We start from the raw sequence: 18,732 nt of genomic DNA, 5'->3' as shown, positions 1-18,732 counted from the left end.
GGGTGACTGCAGTCAGTGATCTGAGCAATGCTAATTCACTTAGATCGCTCAGCAAGATCGCTCAGCACACAGCGCTGCACCAGCGATGTGTGCTGAGCGATCTGTCACTGCCCATGTTCTCAATAGAGAAAACACGGGAGATAACTAGATCTTTCAAGCATACAGTATCTAGACGGGCGGTAACGACGCGCATCACTATTGCTATAGTCCACACACAGAGTGATTTGTGCTGAATTTCTAGTCGATTCAGTCAAATCACTTAGAAAAGCAGCCTAAATCGCTATGTGTGTAGGGGGCCTACACACGTAGCGATTTAGGCTGCTTTTCTAAGTGATTTGACTGAAGTCTTGACTTAGTCAATTTTTTCTGGACAAAGCAGGCTTGTGAAAAGGTGTTAAGCCTCGGCGTTGAACGGTGAGTGCTGATGCGTACTCCCGCTTCATCGACGGTGGCTGCCGTTCATCTGCTGGTATTACCAGCAGATGAACATCAGGGTGGACGGTTTTCCATAGCGTCCTGCTATGGAAAGCCATTCACTCCCGCTGACATCGCTGGGCAGGGGGAAAATCGCTCTGTGTGTATGCGCTGAGTGATTTTCAGCCCAACGATGTCAGCGATCACACGGGCCTCCTGCTCTCCTAAAGTGCCCCTGCTTTCATCTATTGTTTGCCTCAGCACACAGGGGGAAAGAGAAATTAATTTGGAGACAGTTGGTAAGATGTACTAAGCCTTAAAAAGTGATAAAGTGGAGGGTGATAAACCACCAACCAATCAGCTCCTAACTGTCATTTTTCAAACACAGCCTGTGACATGGCAGTAAGGAGCTGGTTGGATGGTACTTTATCACTCTCCATTTTATCACTTTTTAAGCTTAGTACATCAGGACCAGTGCACCATCCCAAGACAGACAACTAATTAGGTTTCCATTTGCCCTCCCCCCTGCCTTATGTTAATGCTAATTGATGTTGTATTGAGACTTTTGTTCAGTCTCTTACTCACAAAGTAGCACATGCACTGTAAAGGGTCAAATACTCCTGGCACCTGGTTGGTGGTGCTCCCATAAAAAATAGTACAATAAACTGTATAAATGGAAAATCTTTACATAGGAGGTAAAGACAAAAGGAGACTATGGGGTATATTTACTAAGCTCCCGATTTTGACCGAGTTGGTGTTTTTTCATCATAGTGTCATCTCGGGAATTTACTAAAATTAATTCTCGGCAGTGATGAGGGCATTCGTATTTTTTTTGAAGTTAAAGAAAAAAAATACGAATGAATACACCATCGGTCAAACATGCCTGTTATTTTGTACAACTCTGTAATTTACTTAAAATTCGTATTCACAATCACTGCCGGCAATAGCCAAACACTGCCGTGAAAAAATACAAATCGTAAAAAAAAGCAGTTTTCAAAGAGACCTGCTTTTTTTTACCGTGTTCTGATAGGCATACACAGATCAGTGAGATCCGTGCATGTTTATCAGTGGGAAGGGGTGTGAAAGGGTTAAAAATCAGAACAAAAAAATTGCGTGGAGTCCCCCTTCCTAAGCATAACCAGCCTCGGGCTCTTTGAGCCGGTCCTGGTTGTAAAAAAATGGGGACAAAATGACTGGGGATCCCCCATATTTCAACAACCAGCACCAGGCTCTATGCCTGGTCCAGGTGCAAAAAATACGGGGGACAAAAGACATAGGGGTCCCCCGTATTTTTAACACCAGCACCGGGTTCCACTAGTCAGAGAGATAATGCCACTGCCGGGGGACACTTTTATATTGGTCCCTGCGGCCCTGGCATTAAATCATCAACTAGTCACCCCTGGCCGGGGTACCCTGGAGGAGTGGGGACCCCTTAAATCAAGGGGTCCCCCCTCCAGCCACCCAAGGGCCAGGGGTGAAGCCTGAGGCTGTCCCCCCCATCCAAGGGCGGCAGATGGGAGGCTGATAACCATAGTGTAAAAAATAAGAATATTGTTTTTTGTAGCAGTACTACAAGTCCCAGCAAGCCTCCCCAGCAAGCTGGAACTTAGAGAAACACAAGTACCAGCATGCGGGGGGGGAAACGAGCCCGCTGGTACCTGTAGTTCTACTACAAAAAAAACCCCAAATAAAAACAAAACACACACACCTTGAAAGTTAAAGTTTATTAAACATACATGCACACTTACATTCATACATACTTACCTATGTTGACCAGAAGCAGTCGGTCCTCTTCTCCAGTAGAATCCCGGGGTACCTGTAAATAAAATTTAAACTCACAAAAAATCCTGTGTAGATCGGTCCTGTTCTTTAAATTTGTAATCCAGGGACTTTGCAAAATAAAAAAAACGCATTACCCGGACCACGCACTGAAAGGGGATCCATGTTTACACATGGATCCCCTTTCCCTGTCTGGCGGGACCCCCCCGTGACTCCTGTCAAAGAGGGTCCCTTCAGCCAATCAGGGAGCGCCACGTCATGGCACTCTCCTGATTGGCTGTGCGCTCCTGAGCTGTCAGTCAGGCTGCGCACAGTAGATACAATGTAGCGCATAGGCGCTCCATTGTATCCAATGGTGGGAACTTTAAGTGGGCTCACTCTTGTGGTTGGCCCCACTTAACCTCGTGGTCTCGCTGGATACAATGGAGCGGCTCTACGCTACATTGTATCTACTGTGCGCAGCCTGTCCGACAGTTCAGGCGCTCACAGCCAATCAGGAGAGTGCCATGACGGTGCCCTCCCTGATTGGCTGAAGGTACCCTCTTTGACAGGAGTCACGGGGGGTACCGCCAGATGGGGAAAGGGGATCCATGTGTAAACATGGATCCCCTTTCAGTGCGTGGTCTGGGTAATGCGTTTTTTTATTTTGCCAAGTCCCTGGATTACAAATTTAAAGAACAGGACCGATCTACACAGGATTTTTTTGTGAGTATAATTTTTATTTACAGGTACCCCGGGATTCTACTGGAGAAGAGGACCGACTGCTTCGTGTCAACATAGGAAAGTATGTATGAATGTAAGTGTGCATGTATGTTTAATAAACTTTTACTTTCAAGGTGTGTGTGTTTAGTTTTTATTTGGGTATTTTTTTTGTAGTAGAACTACAGGTACCAGTGGGCCCGTTTCCCCCCCCGCATGCTGGTACTTGTGGTTCTCCAAGTACCAGCTAGCGGGGGAGGCTTGCTGGGAATTGTAGATCTGCTACAAAAAAACAATATTCTTTTATTTTTACACAAAAGGCTATCAGCCCCTCATCCGCCACCCTTGGATGGGGGGACAGCCTCGAGCTTCACCCCTGGTCCTTGGGTGGCAGGAGGGGGGACCCCTTGATTTAAGGGGTCCCCCCTCCTCCAGGGTACCCCGGCCAGGGGTGACTAGTTGGTGATTTAATGCCAGGGCCGCAGGGACCAATATAAAAGTGTCCCCCGGCTGTGGCATTATCTCTCTGACTAGTAGAGCCCGGTGCTGGTGTTAAAAATACGGGGGACCCCTACGCTTTTTGTCCCCCGTATTTTTTGCACCAGGACCAGGCGCAGAGCCTGGTGCTGGTTGTTGAAATATAGGGGAACCCCTGTCAATTTTTACAACCAGGATCGGCTCAAAGAGCCCGAGGCTGGTTATGCTTAGGAGGGGGTACCCACGCAATTTTTTGGGGGGATTTTTAACACTGTCCACACTTCTTTTAAGGTACACAATGAAGCCCTGCTCGGATTACACTAATCTGGCCGGGATTCATTGTGTTAAGTACGGCAGTGTTTTACTAATCACTCCCGTAAAACACTGCCAGACATTACGAATGACATCGACATCGGAAAACACGACAATGCAGAATACGACAGCATAGTAAATGAGGCGTAAAAAAAAAAAAAAGTTGCAAATTATCACTCCCGATGTCATTCGTGTTTAACCTTCAACCAAAATCCGAAAATTACTATTTTTAGTAAATATACCCCCTATAAGTCTGTCCTGGGGCACACTTGTCAAAAATGATTAATAAAATATAACTTTTAATATTCACAATTAAAATAGATCATCTCACAAAGCGACATGGCGACATGTAAAAATTGTAATCATAAACTTTTGGTACAGTAATCAAAATTTGTAATCACAAACTTTTTGATACGGTAATCCAATATATCATAACAAAATATGGGCCTAATTCCGATCTGTTCGCACGCTAGCGTTTTTCGCTGTGCAGCAAACAGGTAACTACTGCGCATGCGTATGCACCGCAATGCGCAGGCACGTCGTACGGTTACAAAGCGGATCGTTGCTGTGCACTGGTTCTAGCGAAGAATCCATTCGCACAGCCGATCGCAAGGAGATTGACAGGAAGAGGGCGTTTGTGGGTGTCAACTGACCGTTTTCTGGGAGTATTTGGAAAAACGCAGGCGTGTCGAGGCGTTTGCAGGACGGGTGTCTGACATCGATTCCGGGCTTGAATAGGCTGAAGTGATCGCAGCGGCTGAGTAAGATCAGAGCTACTCAGAAACTGCACAAGCTGTTTTTGTACAGGGCGGATGCACACGCGTTCGCACACTCGCAAAGCTAAAATACACTCCCCTATAGGCGGCGTCTATCTGTTCGCATCGCTGCAACAAATAGCTAGCGAGCGAACAGATCTGAATTAGCGCTCCCTTGATAGTAATTGCTAACTTTGTATTTATAATAATTAATTGGTGGGACAGTACCACCTGTGGGAGTTGCAGGAATCTGGTATACAGAAAATATTCAACAGTTTTTGGTGGTTTGTAAGTGCTGTGTTTTAGTATAAATTATTGGATTTCTGAATTAGGCTCAATATTGAAATATCAAAAACTCTCTCAAAGGTGTATTACCTCGTTACAATACTTTGAGAGAATTGGCTTCTCTATTCTCACACCTTAACCATCAAACAATTGCAAAAAATGACAAGTAGTGCCTTTTAATAAGTATAATTTTCATATCAAATCTCTGTGTTGAGTTTGTATGAACTCTCCATAAGCCCATAATAAATCATAAGGAAATAGATTTTTACAAACATATAGGCAGCATTGTACCAGAACAAAAAAGGGGGTAGGGGACTCCTATCACACAGGCGCCTGGAAAAGCTGCCCTGAATTGTGCTCCTTCCCAAAGTGTCACCACACTTTAAAACAGAGAATGGTCAAAAATTGGTTAGAAGAAGCGTCACACTGTTTGACAGGCAACAGTGCTGGCAGCTTGAAGCTTCCCCCATGCGAGGGCACGCCGTACACTTTTACGGTGTCCATGACGACATATGTCGACATAGCCACCAAAAATCATGAAAAACTCATTGCGACTTTTGTGTGTCAACCTTTCTATATTGACCTATTACTTGTGTCGACCTTTCAATACTGTCTACCTAAACCATGTTGACCTTTCTGATGTGTCGACATATGACCTGTCGACCAATATTGGTCGACCTAATGACTGTTGACCTTCTTATTGTTGACAATATGACCCATTCCAATTACATGCAGCTGGCTCAGCAAGATCGCTCAGCATACAGCGCTGCACAGCGATGTGTCAACGATGTGTGCTGAGTGAACACTGGCCCTGACAGACGATCTGACTAAATTTATCCTGCATGCAGGATCTTAATCGCAGGGCGATAGCGAAATCTGAACATCTGTGTACTTGGGCGATCACTTTAGCCTGTTCTTGGCCGGAAGTGACGTCAGACACCCGCCCTGCAAATGCTTGGACACGCCTGCATTTTTCCAAACACTCCCAGAAAACTGTCAGTTGCCACCCACAAACGCCCTCTTCCTGTCAATCTCCTTGCGATCGCTGTGCAAATCGATTCTTCATTAAATTCAACGCTCAGCAACGATCCGCTTTGTACCCGTATGACGCGCATGCGCATTGCAGTGCATGCGCAGTTTTGTCCTGATCGCACCGCAGCGAAAAAACCTAGCATGCGATCAGGTCGGAATGACCCCCATGGTTTTGCCTATCTGCTAACAAAAATGCTTCGATCAGGTCTGAATTACCCCTCTAGAATCTTTCTCTCAGACTTTCTGCTTACTCAGTTTCTGAAAATGCCACCTGCTGTCTGAAAAGTGGTACTGCATTATATTTCAGACGACTTACACACGGCCTGCCATGTATATATTAGGAGGAAAGCTTATCTCGTGCCATGAATGGCAGGCCATGATACTTTTTTCAGAAAGGTAATCGTGGACACATCTGTATGCATTAAATGGTATTGAGCCATAAACCACAATGCAGACTAGTAAAACAGAAATAAACTTACATGAGATTCGAACCTATGTGAGGTGTACATTGATAGTACAATACCAACACTCTACAAACTGAGCTACCCAGTCTGAACACAAACAGCACAAAATGTATCAGAGATTTAAGTAAATAAGCTACAATTTCCAAGGTACTAAACATGATCTATTCTATGGGGTGTCATAAGCAAGTCATTAGAATACTTTACTACAAAAGTTGTAAAAGTATGCATAACAAAATTTGAGGAAACACAGAGAAAATAAAGCTATCTATTGGGTTTCACTAACAAGTACCTTGGAAGACTTGACTACTGTTGTTAAAAGACATATGCATTACATGGTATTGAGCCACAAACCACAATGCAGACTAGTAAAATAAAAACAAACTTACATGGGATACAAACCTATGTGAAGTTTACATTGATAGTGCAAGACCAACACTCTACCTACTGAGCTACCCCGTCTGCACACAAAAGACCTAAAATATATCAGAGATTTAACTAAAAAAGCTACAACGTCCAAGGTACTAAACATGATATATTCTATGGGGTCTCATAAGCAAGTCATTAGAATACTTTACTACAAAAGTTGTAAAAAATATGCATTCAAAATTTGAGGAAACAAAGAGAAAATAAAGCTATCTATTGGGTTTCACTAACAAGTACATTGGAAGACTTGACTACTGTAGTTAAAAGATATGCATTACATGGTATTGAGCCACAAACCACAATGCAGACTAGTAAAATAAAAACAAACTTACATGGGATTCAAACCTATGTGAGGTTTAAATTGATAGTGCAAGACCAACACTCTACCAACTGAGCTACCCAGTCTGAACACAAATGGTACCAAATATATCAGGAATTTAAGTAAATAAGCTACAATGCTACTAATGTTGCAAAATATATCAGGAATTTAAGTAAATAAGCTACAATGTCCAAGGTACTAAACATGATATATTCTATGGGGTGTCATAAGCAAGTCACTAGAATACTTTACTACAAAAGTTGTAAACGATATGCATTCAAAATTTGAGGAAACAAAGAGAAAATAAAGCTATCTATTGGGTTTCACTAACAAGTACATTGGAAGACTTGACTACTGTTGTTAAAAGACATATGCATTACATGGTATTGAGCCACAAACCACAATTCAGACTAGTAAAATAAAAACAAACTTACATGGGATACAAACTTATGTGATGTGTACATTGATAGTGCAAGACCAACACTCTACCAACTGAGCTACCCAGTCTGAACACAAATGGTACCAAATATATCAGGAATTTAAGTAAATAAGCTACAATGCTACTAATGTTGCAAAATATATCAGGAATTTAAGTAAATAAGCTACAATGTCCAAGGTACTAAACATGATATATTCTATGGGGTGTCATAAGCAAGTCACTAGAATACTTTACTACAAAAGTTGTAAACGATATGCATTCAAAATTTGAGGAAACAAAGAGAAAATAAAGCTATCTATTGGGTTTCACTAACAAGTACATTGGAAGACTTGACTACTGTTGTTAAAAGACATATGCATTACATGGTATTGAGCCACAAACCACAATTCAGACTAGTAAAATAAAAACAAACTTACATGGGATACAAACTTATGTGATGTGTACATTGATAGTGCAAGACCAACACTCTACCAACTGAGCTACCCAGTCTGAACACAAATGGTACAAAATATATTAGAGATTTAAGTAAATAATCTACAATGTCCAAGGTACTAAACATGATATATTCTATGGTGTGTCATAAGTAAGTCATTAGTATACTTTACTACAAAAGTTGTAAAAGATATGTATACAAAAATTGAGGAAACAAAGAGAAAATAAAGCTATCTATTGGGTTTCACTAACTAGTACATTGGAAGACTAGACTACTGTTGTTAAAAGACATATGCATTACATGGTATAGAGCCACAAATCACAATGCAGACTAGTAAAATAAAAACAAACTTTGATGGGATTCAAACCTACGTGAGGTTGTCATTGATAGTGCAAGACCAACACTCTACCAACTAAGCTACCCAGTCTGAACACTAATTTTGCAAAATATATCAGGAATTTAAGTAAATAAGCTACAATGTCCAAGGTACTAAACATGATATATTCTATAGGGTGTCATAAGCAAGTCATTAGAATACTTTACTACAAAAGTTGTAAAAGATATGCATTCAAAATTTGAGGAAACAAAGAGAAAATAAAGCTATCTATTGGGTTTTACTAACAAGTACATTGGAAGACTTGACTACTGTTGTTAAAAGATATGCATTACATGGTATTGAGCCACAAACCACAATGCAGACTAGTAAAATAAAAATAAACTTACATGGGATTCGAACGTATGTGAGGTGTACATTGATAGTGCAAGACCAACCCTCTACCAACTGAGCTACCCAGTCTGAACACTAATGTTGCAAAATATATCAGGAATTTAAGTAAATAAGCTACAATGTCCAAGGTACTAAACATGATATATTCTATGGGGTGTCATAAGCAAGTCATTAGAATACTTTACTACAAAAGTTGTAAAAGATATGCATTCAAAATTTGAGGAAACAAAGAGAAAATAAAGCTATCTATTGGGTTTCACTAACAAGTACATTGAAAGACTTGAATAATGTTGTTAAAAGACATGCATTACATGGTATTGAGCCACAAACCACAATGCAGACTAGTAAAATAGAAATAAACTCACATAGGTTTCGAACCTAGGTGAGGTGTACATTGATAGTACAATACCAACACTCTACAAACTGAGCTACCCAGTCTGAACATAAATTGCACAAAGTTTATCAGAGATTTAAGTAAATAAGCTACAATTTCCAAGGTACTAAACATGATATATTCTATGGGGTGTCATAAGCAAGTCATTAGACTACTTTACTACAAAAGTTGTAAAAGTATGCATAAAAAATTTGAGGAAACACAGAGAAAATAAAGCTATCTATTGGGTTTCACTAACAAGTACATTGGAAGACTTGACTACTGTTGTTAAAAGACATATGCATTACATGGTATTGAGCCACAAACCACAATGCAGACTAGTAAAATAAAAACAAACTTACATGGGATACAAACCTATGTGAAGTATACATTGATAGTGCAAGACTAACACTCTACCTACTGAGCTACCCCGTCTGCACACGAAAAACATAAAATATATCAGAGATTTAAGTAAAAAAGCTACAACGTCCAAGGTACTAAACATGATATATTCTATGGGGTCTCATAAGCAAGTCATTAGAATACTTTACTACAAAAGTTGTAAAAGATATGCATTCAAAATTTGAGGAAACAAAGAGAAAATAAAGCTATCTATTGGGTTTCACTAACAAGTACATTCGAAGACTTGACTACTGTAGGTAAAAGATATGCATTACATGGTATTGAGCCACAAACCACAATGCAGACTAGTAAAATAAAAACAAACTTACATGGGATTCGAACTTATTTGAGGTGCACATTGATAGTGCAAGACCAACACTCTACCAACTGAGCTACCCAGTCAGAACACGAATGGTCCAAAATATATCAGGAATTTAAGTAAATAAGCTACAATGTCCAAGGTACTAAACATGATATATTCTATGGGGTGTCATAAGCAAGTCATTAGACTACTTTACTACAAAAGTAGTAAAAGTATGCATAAAAAATTTGAGGAAACACAGAGAAAATAAAGCTATCTATTGGGTTTCACTAACAAGTACATTGGAAGACTTGACTACTGTTGTTAAAAGACATATGCATTACATGGTATTGAGCCACAAACCACAATGCAGACTAGTAAAATAAAAACAAACTTACATGGGATACAAACCTATGTGAGGAGTGCATTGATAGTACAATACCAACACTCTACCAACTGAGCTACCCAGTCTGAACGCAAATGGCACAAAATTTATCAGAGATTTAAGTAAATAAGCTACAATTTCCAAAGTACTAAACATGATATATTCTATGGGGTGTCATAAGCAATTCATTAGAATACTTTACTACAAAAGTTGTAAAAGATATGCATAAAATATTTGAGGAAACACAGAGAAAATAAAGCTATCTATTGGGTTTCACTAACTAGTACATTGGAAGACTTGACTACTGTTGTTAAAAGACATATGCATTACATGGTATTGAGCCACAAACCACACTAGTAAAATAAAAACAAACTTTGATGGGATTCAAACCTACGTGAGGTTCTCATTGATAGTGCAAGACCAACACTCTACCAACTGAGCTACCCAGCCTGAACACTAATGTTGCAAAATATATCAGGAATTTAAGTAAATAAGCTACAATGTCCAAGGTACTAAACATGATATATTCTATGGGTTCTCATAAGCAAGTCACTAGAATACTTTACTACAAAAGTTGTAAAAGATATGCATTCAAAATTTGAGAAAACAAAGAGAAAATAAAGCTATCTATTGGGTTTCACTAACAAGTACATTGTAAGACTTGACTACTGTTGTTAAAAGATATGCATTACATGGTATTGAGCCACAAACCACAATACAGACTAGTAAAATAAAACAAACTTACATGGGATTCGAACCTATGTGAGGTGATCATTGATAGTGCAAGACCAACCATCTACCAACTGAGCTACCCAGTCTGAACACAAATGGTACCAAATATATCAGAGATTTAAGTAAATAAGCTACAATTTCCAAGGTACTAAACATGATATATTCTATGGGTGTCATAAGCAAGTAATTAGAATACTTTACTACAAAAGTTGTAAAAGATATGCATTCAAAATTTGAGGAAACAAAGAGAAAATAAAGCTATCTATTGGGTTTCACTAACAAGTACATTGAAAGACTTGACTACTGTTGTTAAAAGACATGCATTACATGGTATTGAGCCATAAACAACAATGCAGACTAGTAAAATAGAAATAAACTTACATGGGATTCGAACCTATGTGAGGAGTACATTGATAGTACAATACCAACACTCTACCAACTGAGCAACCCAGTCTGAACACAAATAGCACAAAATTTATCAGAGATTTAAGTAAATAAGCTACAATTTCCAAGGTACTAAACATGATATATTCTATGGGGTGTCATAAGCAAGTCATTAGAATACTTTACTACAAAAGTTGTAAAAGTATGAATAAAAAATTTGAGGAAACACAGAGAAAATAAAGCTATCTATTGGGTTTCACTAACAAGTACATTGGAAGACTTGACTACTGTTGTTAAAAGACATATGCATTACATGGTATTGAGCCACAAACCACAATGCAGACTAGTAAAATAAAAACAAACTTACATGGGATACAAACCTATGTGAAGTTTACTTTGATAGTGCAAGACAAACTCTCTACCTACTGAGCTACCCCGTCTGCACACAAAAGACATAAAATATATCAGAGATTTATGTAAAAAAGCTACAACGTCCAAGGTACTAAACATGATATATTCTATGGGGTCTCATAAGCAAGTCATTAGAATACTTTACTACAAAAGTTGTAAAAGATATGCATTCAAAATTTGAGGAAACAAAGAGAAAATAAAGCTATCTATTGGGTTTCACTAACAAGTGCATTGGAAGACTTGACTACTGTAGTTAAAAGATATGCATTACATGGTGTTGAGCCACAAACCACAATGCAGACTAGTAAAACAAAAACAAACTTACATGGGATTCGAACCTATGTGAGGTGCACATTGATAGTGCAAGACCAACACTCTACCAACTGAGCTACCCAGTCTGAACACAATTGGTACCAAATATTTTAGGAATTTAAGTAAATAAGCTACAATGTCCAAGGTACTAAACATGATATATTCTATGGGGTGTCATAAGCAAGTCATTAGAATACTTTACTACAAAAGTTGTAAAATATATGCATTAAAAATTTGAGGAAACAAAGAGAAAATAAAGCTATCTATTGGGTTTCACTAACAAGTACATTGGAAGACTTGACTACTGTTGTTAAAAGACATGCATTACATGGTATTGAGCCACAAACCACAATGCAGACTAGTAAAATAAAAATAAACTTACATGGGATTCGAACCTATGTGAGGAGTACATTGATAGTACAATACCAACACTCTACCAACTGAGCTACCCAGTCTGAACACAAATGGCACAAAATTTATCAGAGATTTAAGTAAATAAGCTACAATTTCCAAAGTACTAAACATGATATATTCTATGGGGTGTCATAAGCAATTCATTAGAATACTTTACTACAAAAGTTGTAAAAGATATGCATAAAAAATTTGAGGAAACACAGAGAAAATAAAGCTATCTATTGGGTTTCACTAACAAGTACATTGGAAGACTTGACTACTGTTGTTAAAAGACATATGCATTACATGGTATTGAGCCACAAACCACACTAGTAAAATAAAAACAAACTTTGATGGGATTCAAACCTACGTGAGGTTCTCATTGATAGTGCAAGACCAACACTCTACCAACTGAGCTACCCAGCCTGAACACTAATGCTGCAAAATATATCAGGAATTTAAGTAAATAAGCTACAATGTCCAAGGTACTAAACATGATATATTCTATGGGGTGTCATAAGCAAGTCACTAGAATACTTTACTACAAAAGTTGTAAAAGATTTGCATTCAAAATTTGAGGAAACAAAGAGAAAATAAAGCTATCTATTGGGTTTCACTAAAAAGTACATTGTAAGACTTGACTACTGTTGTTAAAATATATGCATTACATGGTATTGAGCCACAAACCACAAAGCAGACTAGTAAAATAAAAACAAACTTACATGGGATTCGAACCTATGTGAGGTGATCATTGATAGTGAAAGACCAACCCTCTTCCAACTGAGCTACCCAGTCTGACACTAATGTTGCAAAATATATCAGGAATTTAAGTAAATAAGCTACAATGTCCAAGGTACTAAACATGATATATTCTATGGGGTGTCATAAGCAAGTCATTAGAATACTTTACTACAAAAGTTGTAAAAGTATACATAAAAAATTTGAGGAAACACAGAGAAAATAAAGCTATCTATTGGGTTTCACTAACAAGTACATTGGAAGACTTGACTACTGTTGTTAAAAGACATATGCATTACATGGTATTGAGCCACAAACCACAATGCAGACTAGTAAAATAGAAATAAACTTACATAGGATTCGAACCTAGGTGAGGTGTACATTGATAGTACAATAGCAGCACTCTACCAACTGAGCTACCCAGTCTGAACACAAATTGCTCCAAATTTATCAGAGATTTTAGTAAATAAGCTACAATTTCCAAGGTACTAAACATGATATGTTCTATGGGGTGTCATAAGCAAGTCATTAGAATACTTTACTACAAAAGTTGTAAAAGTATACATAAAAAATTTGAGGAAACAGAGAAAATAAAGCTATCTATTGGGTTTCACTAACAAGTACATTGGAAGACTTGACTACTGTTGTTAAAAGACATATGCATTACATGGTATTGAGCCACAAACCATAATGCAGACTAGTAAAATAAAAACAAACTTACATGGGATACAAACCTATGTGAAGTTTACATTGATAGGGCAAGACCAACACTCTACCTACTGAGCTACCCCGTCTGCACGCAAAAGACATAAAATATATCAGAGATTTAAGTAAAAAAGCTACAACGTCCAAGGTACTAAACATAATATATTCTATGGGGTCTCATAAGCAAGTCATTAGAATACTTTACTACAAAAGTTGTAAAAGATATGCATTCAAAATTTGAGGAAACAAAGAGAAAATAAAGCTATCTATTGGGTTTCACTAACAAGTACATTGGAAGACTTGACTACTGTTGTTAAAAGACATATGCATTACATGGTATTGAGCCACAAACCACAATTCAGACTAGTAAAATAAAAACAAACTTATAGGGGATACAAACCTATGTGATGTTACATTGATAGTGCAAGACCAACACTCTACCAACGGAGCTACCCAGTCTGAACACAAATGGCACAAAATATATCAGAGATTTAAGTAAATAATCTACAATGTCCAAGGTACTAAACATGATATATTCTATGGGGTGTCATAAGCAAGTCATTAGAATACTTTACTACAAAAGTTGTAAAAGATATGTATTAAAAAATTGAGGAAACAAAGAGAAAATAAAGCTATCTATTGGGTTTCACTAACTAGTACATTGGAAGACTTGACTACTGTTGTTAAAATACATATGCATTACATGGTATAGAGCCACAAATCACAATGCAGACTAGTAAAATAAAAACAAACTTTGATGGGATTCAAACCTACGTGAGGTTCTCATTGATAGTGCAAGACCAACACTCTACCAAACTGAGCTACCCAGTCTGAACACAAATGGCACTAAATATATCAGAGATTTAAGTAAATAATCTACAATGTCCAAGGTACTAATCATGATATATTCTATGGGGTGACATAAGCAAGTCATTAGAACACTTTACTACAAAAGTTGTAAAAGATGTGCATTAAAAATTTGAGGAAACAAAGAGAAAATAAAGCTATCTATTGGGTTTCACTAACAAGTACATTGGAAGACTTGACTACTGTTGTTAAAAGACATGCATTACATGGTATTGAGCCACAAACCACAATGCAGACTAGTAAAATAAAAATAAACTTACATGGGATTCGAACCTATGTGAGGAGTACATTGATAGTACAATACCAACACTCTACCAACTGAGCTACCCAGTCTGAACACAAATGGCACAAAATTTATCAGAGATTTAAGTAAATAAGCTACAATTTCCAAAGTACTAAACATGATATATTCTATGGGGTGTCATAAGCAATTCATTAGAATACTTTACTACAAAAGTTGTAAAAGATATGCATAAAAAATTTGAGGAAACACAGAGAAAATAAAGCTATCTATTGGGTTTCACTAACAAGTACATTGGAAGACTTGACTACTGTTGTTAAAAGACATGCATTACATGGTATTGAGCCACAAACCACAATGCAGACTAGTAAAATAAAAATAAACTTACATGGGATTCGAACCTATGTGAGGAGTACATTGATAGTACAATACCAACACTCTACCAACTGAGCTACCCAGCCTGAACACTAATGCTGCAAAATATATCAGGAATTTAAGTAAATAAGCTACAATGTCCAAGGTACTAAACATGATATATTCTATGGGGTGTCATAAGCAAGTCACTAGAATACTTTACTACAAAAGTTGTAAAAGATATGCATTCAAAATTTGAGGAAACAAAGAGAAAATAAAGCTATCTATTGGGTTTCACTAAAAAGTACATTGTAAGACTTGACTACTGTTGTTAAAATATATGCATTACATGGTATTGAGCCACAAACCACAATGCAGACTAGTAAAATAAAAACAAACTTACATGGGATTCGAACCTATGTGAGGTGATCATTGATAGTGAAAGACCAACCCTCTACCAACTGAGCTACCCAGTCTGAACACTAATGTTGCAAAATATATCAGGAATTTAAGTAAAATAAGCTACAATGTCCAAGGTACTAAACATGATATATTCTATGGGGTGTCATAAGCAAGTCATTAGAATACTTTACTACAAAAGTTGTAAAAGTATGAATAAAAAATTTGAGGAAACACAGAGAAAATAAAGCTATCTATTGGGTTTCACTAACAAGTACATTGGAAGACTTGACTACTGTTGTTAAAAGACATATGCATTACATGGTATTGAGCCACAAACCACAATGCAGACTAGTAAAATAAAAACAAACTTACATGGGATACAAACCTATGTGAAGTTTACATTGATAGTGCAAGACAAACTCTCTACCTACTGAGCTACCCCGTCTGCACACAAAAGACATAAAATATATCAGAGATTTATGTAAAAAAGCTACAACGTCCAAGGTACTAAACATGATATATTCTATGGGGTCTCATAAGCAAGTCATTAGAATACTTTACTACAAAAGTTGTAAAAGATATGCATTCAAAATTTGAGGAAACAAAGAGAAAATAAAGCTATCTATTGGGTTTCACTAACAAGTGCATTGGAAGACTTGACTACTGTAGTTAAAAGATATGCATTACATGGTGTTGAGCCACAAACCACAATGCAGACTAGTAAAATAAAAACAAACTTACATGGGATTCGAACCTATGTGAGGTGCACATTGATAGTGCAAGACCAACACTCTACCAACTGAGCTACCCAGTCTGAACACAAATGGTACCAAATATATCAGGAATTTAAGTAAATAAGCTACAATGTCCAAGGTACTAAACATGATATATTCTATGGGGTGTCATAAGCAAGTCATTAGAATACTTTACTACAAAAGTTGTAAAATATATGCATTAAAAATTTGAGGAAACAAAGAGAAAATAAAGCTATCTATTGGGTTTCACTAACAAGTACATTGGAAGACTTGACTACTGTTGTTAAAAGACATGCATTACATGGTATTGAGCCACAAACCACAATGCAGACTAGTAAAATAAAAATAAACTTACATGGGATTCGAACCTATGTGAGGAGTACATTGATAGTACAATACCAACACTCTACCAACTGAGCTACCCAGTCTGAACACAAATGGCACAAAATTTATCAGAGATTTAAGTAAATAAGCTACAATTTCCAAAGTACTAAACATGATATATTCTATGGGGTGTCATAAGCAATTCATTAGAATACTTTACTACAAAAGTTGTAAAAGATATGCATAAAAAATTTGAGGAAACACAGAGAAAATAAAGCTATCTATTGGGTTTCACTAACAAGTACATTGGAAGACTTGACTACTGTTGTTAAAAGACATATGCATTACATGGTATTGAGCCACAAACCACACTAGTAAAATAAAAACAAACTTTGATGGGATTCAAACCTACGTGAGGTTCTCATTGATAGTGCAAGACCAACACTCTACCAACTGAGCTACCCAGCCTGAACACTAATGCTGCAAAATATATCAGGAATTTAAGTAAATAAGCTACAATGTCCAAGGTACTAAACATGATATATTCTATGGGGTGTCATAAGCAAGTCACTAGAATACTTTACTACAAAAGTTGTAAAAGATATGCATTCAAAATTTGAGGAAACAAAGAGAAAATAAAGCTATCTATTGGGTTTCACTAAAAAGTACATTGTAAGACTTGACTACTGTTGTTAAAATATATGCATTACATGGTATTGAGCCACAAACCACAAAGCAGACTAGTAAAATAAAAACAAACTTACATGGGATTCGAACCTATGTGAGGTGATCATTGATAGTGCAAGACCAACACTCTACCAACTGAGCTACCCAGCCTGAACACTAATGCTGCAAAATATATCAGGAATTTAAGTAAATAAGCTACAATGTCCAAGGTACTAAACATGATATATTCTATGGGGTGTCATAAGCAAGTCATTAGAATACTTTACTACAAAAGTTGTAAAAGTATACATAAAAAATTTGAGGAAACACAGAGAAAATAAAGCTATCTATTGGGTTTCACTAACAAGTACATTGGAAGACTTGACTACTGTTGTTAAAAGACATATGCATTACATGGTATTGAGCCACAAACCACAATGCAGACTAGTAAAATAGAAATAAACTTACATAGGATTCGAACCTAGGTGAGGTGTACATTGATAGTACAATAGCAACACTCTACCAACTGAGCTACCCAGTCTGAACACAAATTGCTCCAAATTTATCAGAGATTTTAGTAAATAAGCTACAATTTCCAAGGTACTAAACATGATATGTTCTATGGGGTGTCATAAGCAAGTCATTAGAATACTTTACTACAAAAGTTGTAAAAGTATACATAAAAAATTTGAGGAAACAGAGAAAATAAAGCTATCTATTGGGTTTCACTAACAAGTACATTGGAAGACTTGACTACTGTTGTTAAAAGACATATGCATTACATGGTATTGAGCCACAAACCATAATGCAGACTAGTAAAATAAAAACAAACTTACATGGGATACAAACCTATGTGAAGTTTACATTGATAGGGCAAGACCAACACTCTACCTACTGAGCTACCCCGTCTGCACGCAAAAGACATAAAATATATCAGAGATTTAAGTAAAAAAGCTACGACGTCCAAGGTACTAAACATAATATATTCTATGGGGTCTCATAAGCAAGTCATTAGAATACTTTACTACAAAAGTTGTAAAAGATATGCATTCAAAATTTGAGGAAACAAAGAGAAAATAAAGCTATCTATTGGGTTTCACTAACAAGTACATTGGAAGACTTGACTACTGTTGTTAAAAGACATATGCATTACATGGTATTGAGCCACAAACCACAATTCAGACTAGTAAAATAAAAACAAACTTATAGGGGATACAAACCTATGTGATGTTACATTGATAGTGCAAGACCAACACTCTACCAACGGAGCTACCCAGTCTGAACACAAATGGCACAAAATATATCAGAGATTTAAGTAAATAATCTACAATGTCCAAGGTACTAAACATGATATATTCTATGGGGTGTCATAAGCAAGTCATTAGAATACTTTACTACAAAAGTTGTAAAAGATATGTATTAAAAAATT

The sequence above is a fragment of the Pseudophryne corroboree genome, chromosome 7 (genome assembly GCF_028390025.1).
Source record: "Pseudophryne corroboree isolate aPseCor3 chromosome 7, aPseCor3.hap2, whole genome shotgun sequence".
NCBI classification, from domain to species: Eukaryota; Metazoa; Chordata; class Amphibia; order Anura; family Myobatrachidae; genus Pseudophryne; species Pseudophryne corroboree.
Note: the sequence above shows the minus strand (reverse complement) of the source record.